The sequence below is a fragment of the Ursus americanus genome, chromosome X (assembly GCF_024610735.1).
Source record: "Ursus americanus isolate L20-20 chromosome X, mUrsAme1.1.p, whole genome shotgun sequence".
In the NCBI taxonomy this organism is placed as follows: Eukaryota; Metazoa; Chordata; class Mammalia; order Carnivora; family Ursidae; genus Ursus; species Ursus americanus.
Window position 1 is genome coordinate 115,696,446 of NC_142164.1, and position 10,303 is coordinate 115,706,748.

General features: G+C 45.1%; 1 non-coding gene across 1 annotated transcript; it reads left to right on the forward strand.

The window, feature by feature from the left end:
- The first annotated feature begins 1,922 nt into the window (after window positions 1-1,922).
- LOC123787805 (U6 spliceosomal RNA) lies at window positions 1,923-2,026 on the forward strand. Its single transcript, XR_006778329.1, has one exon. It is a non-coding gene; the product is annotated as a U6 spliceosomal RNA (small nuclear RNA).
- Window positions 2,027-10,303: the final 8,277 nt, after the last annotated feature.

The following is a 10,303-nucleotide window of genomic DNA, read 5'->3' on the forward strand; positions in this document are numbered from 1 at the left end:
ACAGCTGTGAAGTGCTGTCCTTGGGCTGCACAAATGTCTACGCCCAGGGCCGCTTCTGTACCACAATACTGTGGCAGTGAATGCCTAGTGACCTTATAGTTTTCCAGGGAGTGTTTACTGTCTGCGTCCATTGAGGCTTCCCTTCACACTATTAGGTAAATATTATATTGTATCTAAAGAAAGGACAGAAACTATGGTAAATTTAAGATTGTTTCATTCTTTTCTAGCACATTTCCTTGAGTGTAAAGAAACCAACCAACCAACCATGTCGAATGGTTGGTACATTTCCACCACAATTTTTATAAAGTAGAACCAAAAAGAAACAACGCTCTTTGTCAAGGAAAAAGTTCCTCATCAAAGTGCATCTAGAGAGGTGTGAGAGAAAGAACATGTGATTTGGTGGTAGACATTCCAAGGTTCATTAAAACACATTGGACCTCAGTTGCCTTATCTGAGTATTAGGTGTAATAAGGACTTCTTTGAGAGGCAGAATTAAATAAAATAGCATATATAAAACTAGGGTGGTGTTTGCCTTACAACAGATGTTTTAAAAATATTAGTTTTGGAAATACCTACTGTCATTCCCATTGCCATTGGGAGAGGAGGCAGGGGAAACTCTGGGCTGTCTTGGATTTTTACCTTTAATACCATCGTACCCAGTTAGTCTATGTCAAATTTCCTCAAAGCAATAAGGACTTGCTGCATTTACTGGAGCCTTTTCCATGGCAGGTGGGAGAACCCCAGCACCATCATAGTTAAGTAAAAGGAGATAACTGGAAGGTGCATGGATGCTTCTGGCTTCAGGCACTCGGTCTCAAATGTGGTCAGTGCTTTGCCTCCCCATCTCTCAGCTCTGATGAGTTCTGTTAACCCCTGTTAAGGAAAAGAATTATTCTGATGCTTGTTAAAGTGTCGGAATGCAATGGGGTCAACACTATCATAATCAGGGAGAGAGATTGGGCTCAATTCCAAATACAAGGACAGTGGGGATTTATAGCCAAAGAGCAGGGTGAGGGGGCAGTGGCTGGAAAACTACTCAGAGAAGACATCAAGGGTAGAGGGATTCTTGCTCAAGGCAGGCCAAGGACTTCGACATCCACATGGGGGATGAGGAACTTGATCAGATACCAGGTGGAAGCAGGGATTCTCCTTAAACCGACTTGGCAGGATTCTTGCTAAACCTGGGCTGAGCAGGTCTGGCAAGGACAGGATGGACACGGAAGGCCAAGGTTGAGGCCTAGTCAAGAAGAGGGCTCAGGGGAGCCTAACTACAGTTTGGTCGGGAGAGAATCGCTGTCACCCTCTAAGTGCCGGTCAAGATTTACACCCTCCTGTTCTAGCAAACTCGAGGGCAAACGTTGATCTTTCTGAAGATCTCTGTTTGCAAATGACTCTATCGTTCTGGTTTGGTCCCCATGTTCATCTTGAAACCAACCACCATGTCTAATGTAATGTACCATGGTTGGTCAAACTTGGCTTACGCTTCCTCCCCTGTGAGGGACCACTTAGAAGAGAGGAGAGATTTCTCAAAGGAACCAGGAAAAAGAAGATAGACAAAAATGTCAGGCACTCAAAATTCGTGGCTATTTGTGGCAGTCTACCACGGTCGTAATATACATTTTCTAAAAGACTTTAAAAGTGTAATAGCAAATACAAATAGTGATAACACAAAGTATCTTCGATGTGGCTCACCCATCAAGACTATTTGATGGAATATGCTTTGAATTACTGTTTATTTTCCTTACCTCCAAGAATGCCCCGGGAAAAACCCAGCTGCTCTGCTTGCTCTCCCCAGCCGGGCAACACTTCCGTCTGCAGGTGATGGACCACTCTCCCCTGTCAGCTCTCATGGCGAAAGCCCCGCTAGTCCTCCAAGGCCTCATTGAAGGAGGGGACCTATGACATTAAAAGACATTAGTGTGGTGCTCACTTTGGCAGCACATATACTAAAATTGGAAGGATACAGAGATTAGCATGGCCCGTACGCAAGGATAACACGCAAATTCGTGAAGCAGTCCATATTTAAAAAAAAAAAGTAATTAGTGTGGAGAGAGTCCCTAAGATGACAAAGGAACAGGTATCCTCTTAATATATCTACAGATGGTCATATAAGCGAACCCTTTAATAAATAACCACTCATTTTAAGGTAAAGTTTTGGAAAAAGACAAGAGCTAAGGGGTTGTACACTCAGAAGGCATTCCTAAGAAATGGGAACCAATAGATTAGTTCATTGAGCAAATTTTACTTGGATTCCAGCTTTAATCGTGGAACTGCGTTGAAGCTGTCTAAGGTGGACACGATGTCCAGTAGACACACTTCTTAGGGAACTCACAGTCTAAGGGGTTGTGAGGTTGTGAATAATGAGGAGGCATGAGATGTTCACCGAATCAATTAGAAAAGCAACATGGTACAGATGACCATCTGTAGGTATATTAAGAAGATAGTTTAAGGCATTTTTTGTTCATCCTTTGGAACTCTGTCTTATCACAGAGCAAGCATTCTACTGGGAATCAGAGGACCTGGCTTCTAGAATCAGTGCTGTCACCCATGGTGTGTTGGACCTGATAAAATCTAGTGCCTCAATCTTCTTACCTGCAACTCGTGGGATAGCTCTGAGGTTTTTTATGGATCTACAATATTTCTATGGTTTCTTATTGTTCCCTACACAACTGTTCCTTTGTCATCTTAGGGACTCTCTCCACACTAATTACTTGTAATAGTGTAGGTCCCCAAAACTGCCTAGTTCCTTCCTGAAGTAATAATAAATATTTATATCTGTATTTCCCTAAATACTTTATCAAGAGCCTTCACACCAGTTACATTTGATTTTCATAACAATGCTTCCTGGTAGATCTTATTTTCACCATTTTAATGATGAGGGTACTGAGGTTCAGGGATATTCATGACCAGGAAGTAGAATGTCATGTGTTGAACCCACATAATTCGACGCCAAGTCCAGTGCTCTTTTTTCTGCAAATGACCTAGGAGGACATTTTGTCTGTGTGTGTGTGTTTGAACAGGATGAACAAGAATATAAATTAGTATTTGAAGATTCATTACAAGATTTTGGCCTAATCTTCGGAGAAAGGTAAGTAGGACTTGGAGATCACATGACTTCAGTTCTCATGGTGACTTGGACTAAGAGTTGGTCTCTGGAAGTGAACAGGAGATGATGTGTAGACCCTCCTAGCCCAAATTTGGTTGTATTTTAAATGAAATTAGAGCTAATGCGCAAATATGCCAAAGGTCAAACAACAGTGCACTCGAAGGACTGTGCAGGCAGGAGGACACTGATGACAGACACACAGGCCCGTTTATGATGAACTTGGAATGCTGATCCAACACCTAAGAGCTTTTTCCTTTATTTTTTTTTAAAGATTTTATTTATTTATGTGACAGAGAGACAGCCAGCGAGAGAGGGAACACAAGCAGGGGGAGTGGGAGAGGAAGAAGCAGGCTCCCAGCAGAGGAGCCCGATGTGGGACTCGATCCCGGAACGCCGGGATCACGCCCTGAGCCGAAGGCAGACGCCTAACAACTGCGCTACCCAGGCGCCCCGAGCTTTTTCCTTTAAACCAGCACCCCTACTCCACCTCTCCTTCCTCCATCTCGAGCTTCTTCCCCACTTCCCCCGACAGCCTATCTGAATGCAAGCCTGGAAACTTCTCTCAGAATTGCCCTCCATGGGGGCACTCCCCTAGGGATTATCAGTTCATTTTCCTGGGGCTTTGAAACCAGTCATCCAACAGGCCCTACCCGTTTGTCCCCCCCAATGCTTTGAGGCCATTTTATCCTCATGATTGTTATTGACAACCCCTGGGATTTGAGTTGAATAAGACCTAAGGCCACAAACCCAGCCCCGGTGCTAACCAGCAGAGCCCCCACTCACCACTGCTCACTGTCCCCCAACTGCTGTGACCTTCCAGCTATTTCTTTCAAATCAGTATGCTTAATATGGGCCAGTGGCATGATGTTCTGAGAGAGTGCTTTTCTCAGTAGGTTGAAAAGGCAAAGGCAATGAGGGGAGGTCACCGCCATCTGTGAAGAATAACTGAAGGAATAAATTCAGTAACAAATGTACACACCAGCGACGACCATTAAGCCATTTCAGCTATAAGAACTGAGCTAACTCGAAAATGAAATGAAATAAAAATGAAATAAAAGGAAGAATGATGAAGATGAACTAGGTTTCCAGTATCTCATGTTCAGATGCATCCTATTTTCAAAATTCTGCTGGTTAGCTCTCATTCTGATCTGGTCTTGCACATGCCTCTAAAAAAATGAGGGAAATTCGAATCGCCCAAATATCTACAAATGTGTCAGCCAAATGAAAATACTCAAGAATCTGTGTTGTGTGTGTGCGTGCGTGTGTGTATGTGTGTGTGTGTGTTGGGAATGGGGAGTTCCTCACATTCACCACCTCTCTCAAGAGTGCAACTAACTAGTTTTTCACATCTTGAGCAAGTTCCTTACTCTTTCTAATCCTCAGTTGCCGCATATGCAAAATCAATGTAGTTAGCCTTCAGAAAGTTCTGGTAAGTAATAAATGAGATATGTGGAAAACACCCAATCCAGTTCCAAGCAAAATGGGGGACCACTCAATTTTTATTGCTATTATGGAAAGTTCTGCATGTCAATATCTAGATGCATGTTAATACCTAGAACCAAGCTCTGCATGTCAATATTTGAATATCTGCATGTTAATACTCAGATATCTGCAGGTCAATAAGGAGAACCGAGGATGTTGCCACCATTCTTCCTTCCAGGTACATGAACTGAGAAGGATTTCTTAGCTAATAAATTGCAGGTCAAGAAATTAGGAAAATATAGTATATAGCAACTCTGTTTTCTGGACCACATATTACTTTCAGCTGGAGAACCAAGGCCCCCATGATGTTAAAACAGTTATAATAAGTGCTAAAGAAGAGATATGTTTTTGCATCAAGTATGTGGAACATTAATACATATATATGGTTTTAATTAGTAAATATACTCATATGCCTTACATTCTAATATGCTGCTGCTATGTCCAGACTGTATATGGCAGGCTGAATAATGAATGACCCCAAAGATATTCCACGCCCTAATCGTCTGAGCCTCTATCTTACTCTACATGGCAAAAGGGATTTTGGAGCTGTGACGAAGAAGTGAAGGATCTTGACTCAACATAGGGAGATTGATCTGGTTTATTCATATGTGCCCAAAATAACCATGAAGGTCCTTGCAGGAGAGGGGGGAGAGGGGGGAAGGTACAAGGATAGAAGCAGAGATCAGAGAGGAAAGAAGATTGAGGAAGGGGCCATGAGCCAAGGAATGTGAGCCACGTCTAGAAGCTGGGAAAGGTAAAGAAAAATTCTCCCATACGACTTCCAGAAGGAATGCAGCCCTGTGGACCTATGTTAGACTTCTGACCTCGGGAACTGTAAGGTAATATATCTGTGTTGTATTGAGCCGCTAAGACGATATTATTTGTTTCAGCAGCAGTAAGAAACTCAGACACTGCCGAAAGGAAACACGGTAAGACCTCTCACTAAGAAACATAAGGGGCCACGCCTTGCCTTTCGGACAAGGGGAGGAGGTCTCTCGCCCATTCATACCTTGACAGTTTGAAAGCTGTGGCGAGGTCCTGGGGAGATACCTAGCCAACACCACCAACCACGGCCCTACCCCCGTCATTATTTGTACCATACTATATGCAAATAAAGGTATCCTGAAACCCAGACTCCCTGTTAATACGAGGGGAGTTTGAGATGCTTATCGTCATCTGTAGAATCTCTTGTTTGCAATTCAGATGAGCTGTTTAACAGAGCAGATCTCCTCACAATGGACGAGAAACACAGAGACAATTGGGATCAGCCCCTCCTACTGCTCCAGGTCCCCAAGGCAATGTGGGAATGCAAAACAAACAAGCGAAAACCAGCTGCCTTCTTTCTCATGATCGTTTCCTTTTAAACCTCAAACATTAAAAGCCATCGGTTCCCCGTAACTGCCAGTCACTCGGTGTTTTTCCCTGCTCGGCTTATTTCTCAAGAACTTCTACCCACTTTTCTTCCCCCTAGCACCCATTTTCTCTTCATACTGGTTGTTATTTGACCAAAGAAGAATCTTCTGGCAAACTAGGAGCCTAGAAGAAATCCTGCCCGGTGCTACGGGTAACACCTTGTCGATTTCTTTGGGGGTAAATGTGATCTTAAAAGAAAACTTCTCAGGCTTTTCTGCAGCTTCTTTGAAACATTTTCTGGCACTGAAAGTAAACTTATGGATTCCAGGCCCTTGTGTGGGATCTTTGATCTAGGACTGCTCCAGAAAGTACCTTCTCTGTGCATTAGGCACTTCCTAATTTGCTGTCCCTGGTCCATTTCCTCAAATCCTCAATCAATACAAAATTTCCCTGCCTCTGCTAATTTACTCTCTTGTCACTCCCTCCCTGCATCCTTCCTGCCTGCCTATCTTTCTTTTTCTTTCTTTCCTTTCCTTTCCCTTCCTAGGCACTCTCCCTCTCTCTCTTCCTTTCTGTTTCGTGTTCTTTTTCTTTTTTCTTTTTTTCCACTGTATCTGTCTCTCTCCCTCCCACCTTTGACCCAGGCCATTTAAACCATGTTTTCCTAACCCTCAAGTACAGGGGCTTATTATACCACTTCGTCGGAGCAAGTCGATTTTGCAAGGGCACACGGTCGGTCAGGAGCGCTGGTCCTTGGCGAGGGCCCTGGGGAATGTTTAACAGACTCCCCTTGCAATTAGCCATTACCATGTTAATGCATCATGCAGTAGGGAGGCGGCAGATGGTGATTCAGAGGGATTTACACCCCCATTAACTTCATAGATTGGATTCGAGGTAAGGAAATGCCCATGCGAACAAAAGAAAATAAATGACTCCATGAGGCGGCATGGAACAGTTAGTCCGGTTCTTTTGCAATCTTGCGCTTGTCAGACCCCGTGCTACCAACACTCGGGCAAATCGGGGGTCCGCGGAGCCCCGGGGGGGGGGGGCTGCCTTCCCAGAGCCCAAGGTGAATTCCTGGTTTGCCGCTGACAAGCCCGGTGACCCAATGAGCTGGTTCAACTCTCTGAACCTTAGTGTCCCCATCTAGGAAAAAAGCTGGGTCGCGGTTCGCTGGCCTGGCGGTGTTGCTCTGACAACCGGAGGAGAGAGGGGGCGCCTGCTGGGACTCAAACCCAGCCGCAGGCAGCCACTGTTTGTCCCCGGGGGTCCCGCAAAGTACCACCCACTGCCGGGCTCATCCGCAGCGGGCAGCGTCCCTCATGGGCCTGGGGGCTGCAGGTCCAGTATCAGGGTGCCGGTCCCCGCCGGTCAGGGTTAGTGACATCTCTGCTGGGCTGCAGAGGCCCCTTCTCGGTGTCCTCGCGCGGGAAGGGGCGGGGGAGCTCTCCGGGGTCCCTTGTACAAGAACACCCAAGCACCTCCCAAAGCTGCCCCCTTCTAATATCCCCCCGGGGGGGCGGGATTTCAACATAGGAATTGGGGGGGGGGACCTCTGACACAGGAACATTCAGATTACGCAGCAAGGAAGGTAAAAGAAACGACTTTTTAGCCACTCCATGCTTATATGATCTCATTTAATACCCGTAACAGCTCCAACCAGTGCGTAAGGTGAAGTCAGAAAGTCTGAAGAGTGTGAGGCCGGAGCGCACTTGGTCTGACCGCAGGCAGGAGGCTTTCTGGGTGAGAGAACAGACCATTCCTGACTCAAGGCAAAAACAGCCCACGCAGCGTCTTAGCACCAGTCCCCCAGCCCCAGGCTGCCCCCGCCCCCGGCGGTGGAATGAAGGCGCAAGCAAGAGGGTTGCACCCTCCAAAAGGAACCCCCAAAGTAGGAGCCCTGAAACTTAGCCTGCTGGCTCCTCTGCCGGGCCTTCCCTCCAAAACAAGAGGGAGAGAGGACTCGCGAAGCAGATCTTCTCCATCCAGGGGTGGGGAGAGAGCTCGAGCTTCACTACCCCGAATGTAAGCAGGTGGCTCTGAGATCAGTCCCTGAACGCCTCTGACTTAGAGAGACGCTACCTCCAGCTTTCTAGGCCTTTGTTCCATAACCTGGAGCACGCAGAAACGCGGATGTGGCCATGGAGAAGTGCCTCCTGACTGGTGTCATGCACGCATACATATGTCACGTTAGATGTCCGCCTCAGGACCAGGCATAGGGGAGGCTGAGGCTCGGTCGTTATACCAACTCTACTTCTTGAATTCGTCCCCATAACCAATAAATAGCAGTATTTATTATGCTTCTAAGAGCCAAGTCTTAAAGTGCTCAATTCAGCTGAGCCATCTGGGTGTGCTGGGGCAAGCCAGACAGACAGTCGGCCCACGGAGATTTTCCCGGCGACATGAACCCTGTCTTTTGAATTTATTACTTCCTTCTCCAACACGAAAATTGACCTTTTATCTGTTCCATTTGTTCAAGATGTTCTAAATAATATTAAAAATAAATTTACTTTGAGTATTCATGGAACCTTCCAAAGAATTTGTGTTTCACATGGAACATAGTTAATAAATGACTTAACCCAAAACTTAGAAATCCTAGTGGCAGCTTACAGGCAGGTAGATATTCGGTGGAAGGCTGGGTCTCACACAGAACACATCTCCAATTACCAGCAACAAGCATATTCACGTCCTTTGTTTTATTTGATCCCGTAGGAAACCCAGGGCAGAGGCACTTCAGATAAGAAACTCGAGAGTTCAAGGTTAAATGTGCGTTAGAGGTTAAGTAGAGGTAAGCTCCAGCATGGACCCACGTCTTCACGTTTTAAGGATACTGGTGATTCTCAACTGTAACGTGTGTGTGTTGGGGGGGGGGTGCAGTTCTTTGGGAGGGTCGCCATGTCAGATTCACCTGGATGGGGGTCCAAACCGTGGCCCCCTTTAGAGACTTTGCGATCCCCCTTAAGTGAAAGCCACACTGAGTTTGGGAGCCTCGCCCAGGAAATGTTCAGAAAGAAAAAAAAAATCCTTGAAAATTACGAATTCAATTTTATAGTTAATCAACATACTTTCACAGGGTTGATAGAAATAATTCCATGTGGTTAATGGAGATAGAGTCATCAAATTAATCTAGAAAGTTTTAGTGCATATTATTGTAAAGCCAGCTCGGTGGTTTATGCAGCGCGGACAGAAATATTCATATGACTATCTTTGCATAAATATTTCTCATTCTTGGTTTCCTTTCATTTAACCAGGTATATCAAGAGTTTCACTTCTGTTGATCTTTTTTACAATGACAGCTAAAGGTTACATCTCAGAATGCAGAAGTCTAAGTTAAGTGTGGTACTTAAATTCTAATAATAATGAAAAATAACTCATCAGTGACAACCCTTTTGGAAAAGATCACTCAAGGAGAAAATTGTTCTTGACAGTGTTAAGAGCCCTGCTCTGCTCCACCAACGGGCAATCATGAAGCTCAGGAGAAAATCAGCATTAGCATCAGATAACATTCTTCCAGATGCCATCAAAATTCTCTCTCATCTTCCGCAAGTACAATACTCTGTTCCCCACCACCTGTTTCATTTGAATTCGCTGCCAGAAAGAGGAGAAGAATGGTGTGCATTTCACTGCTCTGCAATTTCCCAGAAGTCAGACTCTATAATGCAAAATATTTGAATTTTGTATATTTCTCGAAGTGGGAACATCAAAAGGAATGCAAGACAAACAACAGCCCTCGGTTTTATTTCCCTCCGCCCAATCTTAAGTGCAGGCAGTCTCCTTTGCTTGACGGCGCAGGATGGTAGGAATGGCCACGCCGGCCGAAGCTTCGCGAAGCGATCTTAGTCACTCATGGGGAAAATATGATTGTGCTGTGAATTACACTTATATTGCAAGATTAAAGACTCTCTTCCCATCAGTTATGAACGTATAGGGAAAGAAAATGTAGCCAAAGTCGTATTTATGTAGTACGCTGTAATGTAAAACATCGGCGACATGAAGAATCAAAGTGTCATACTTTTTCGTAAACACTTACTGTATAACCTACAACGGAGCATCTTTTCTATGCCTTGGAAAATTGTCACACTCCTTTCTTAATTTGGATCCACTTCTCCTACTTTATGCTTTGTACTTTCAATGTCAGGAGCGATCTCCGAGGGTTCCTTCAGTGTCAAGTTCTTTGCCAGCATCACTTCCTCTGGGACATCCTCCTTTCCGACACGACGGCTCTCCTCATTTCCACTGATCTGTGCCCCTCAGCAAGTGTCTCTGGCTACCCATCTACAGTCCCTCAAACGGCGACAGCATCAGTATTGCCACAGTCACCTTTTCCTTGTGAAATTCCATTTTTATGACTTGAATTTCACT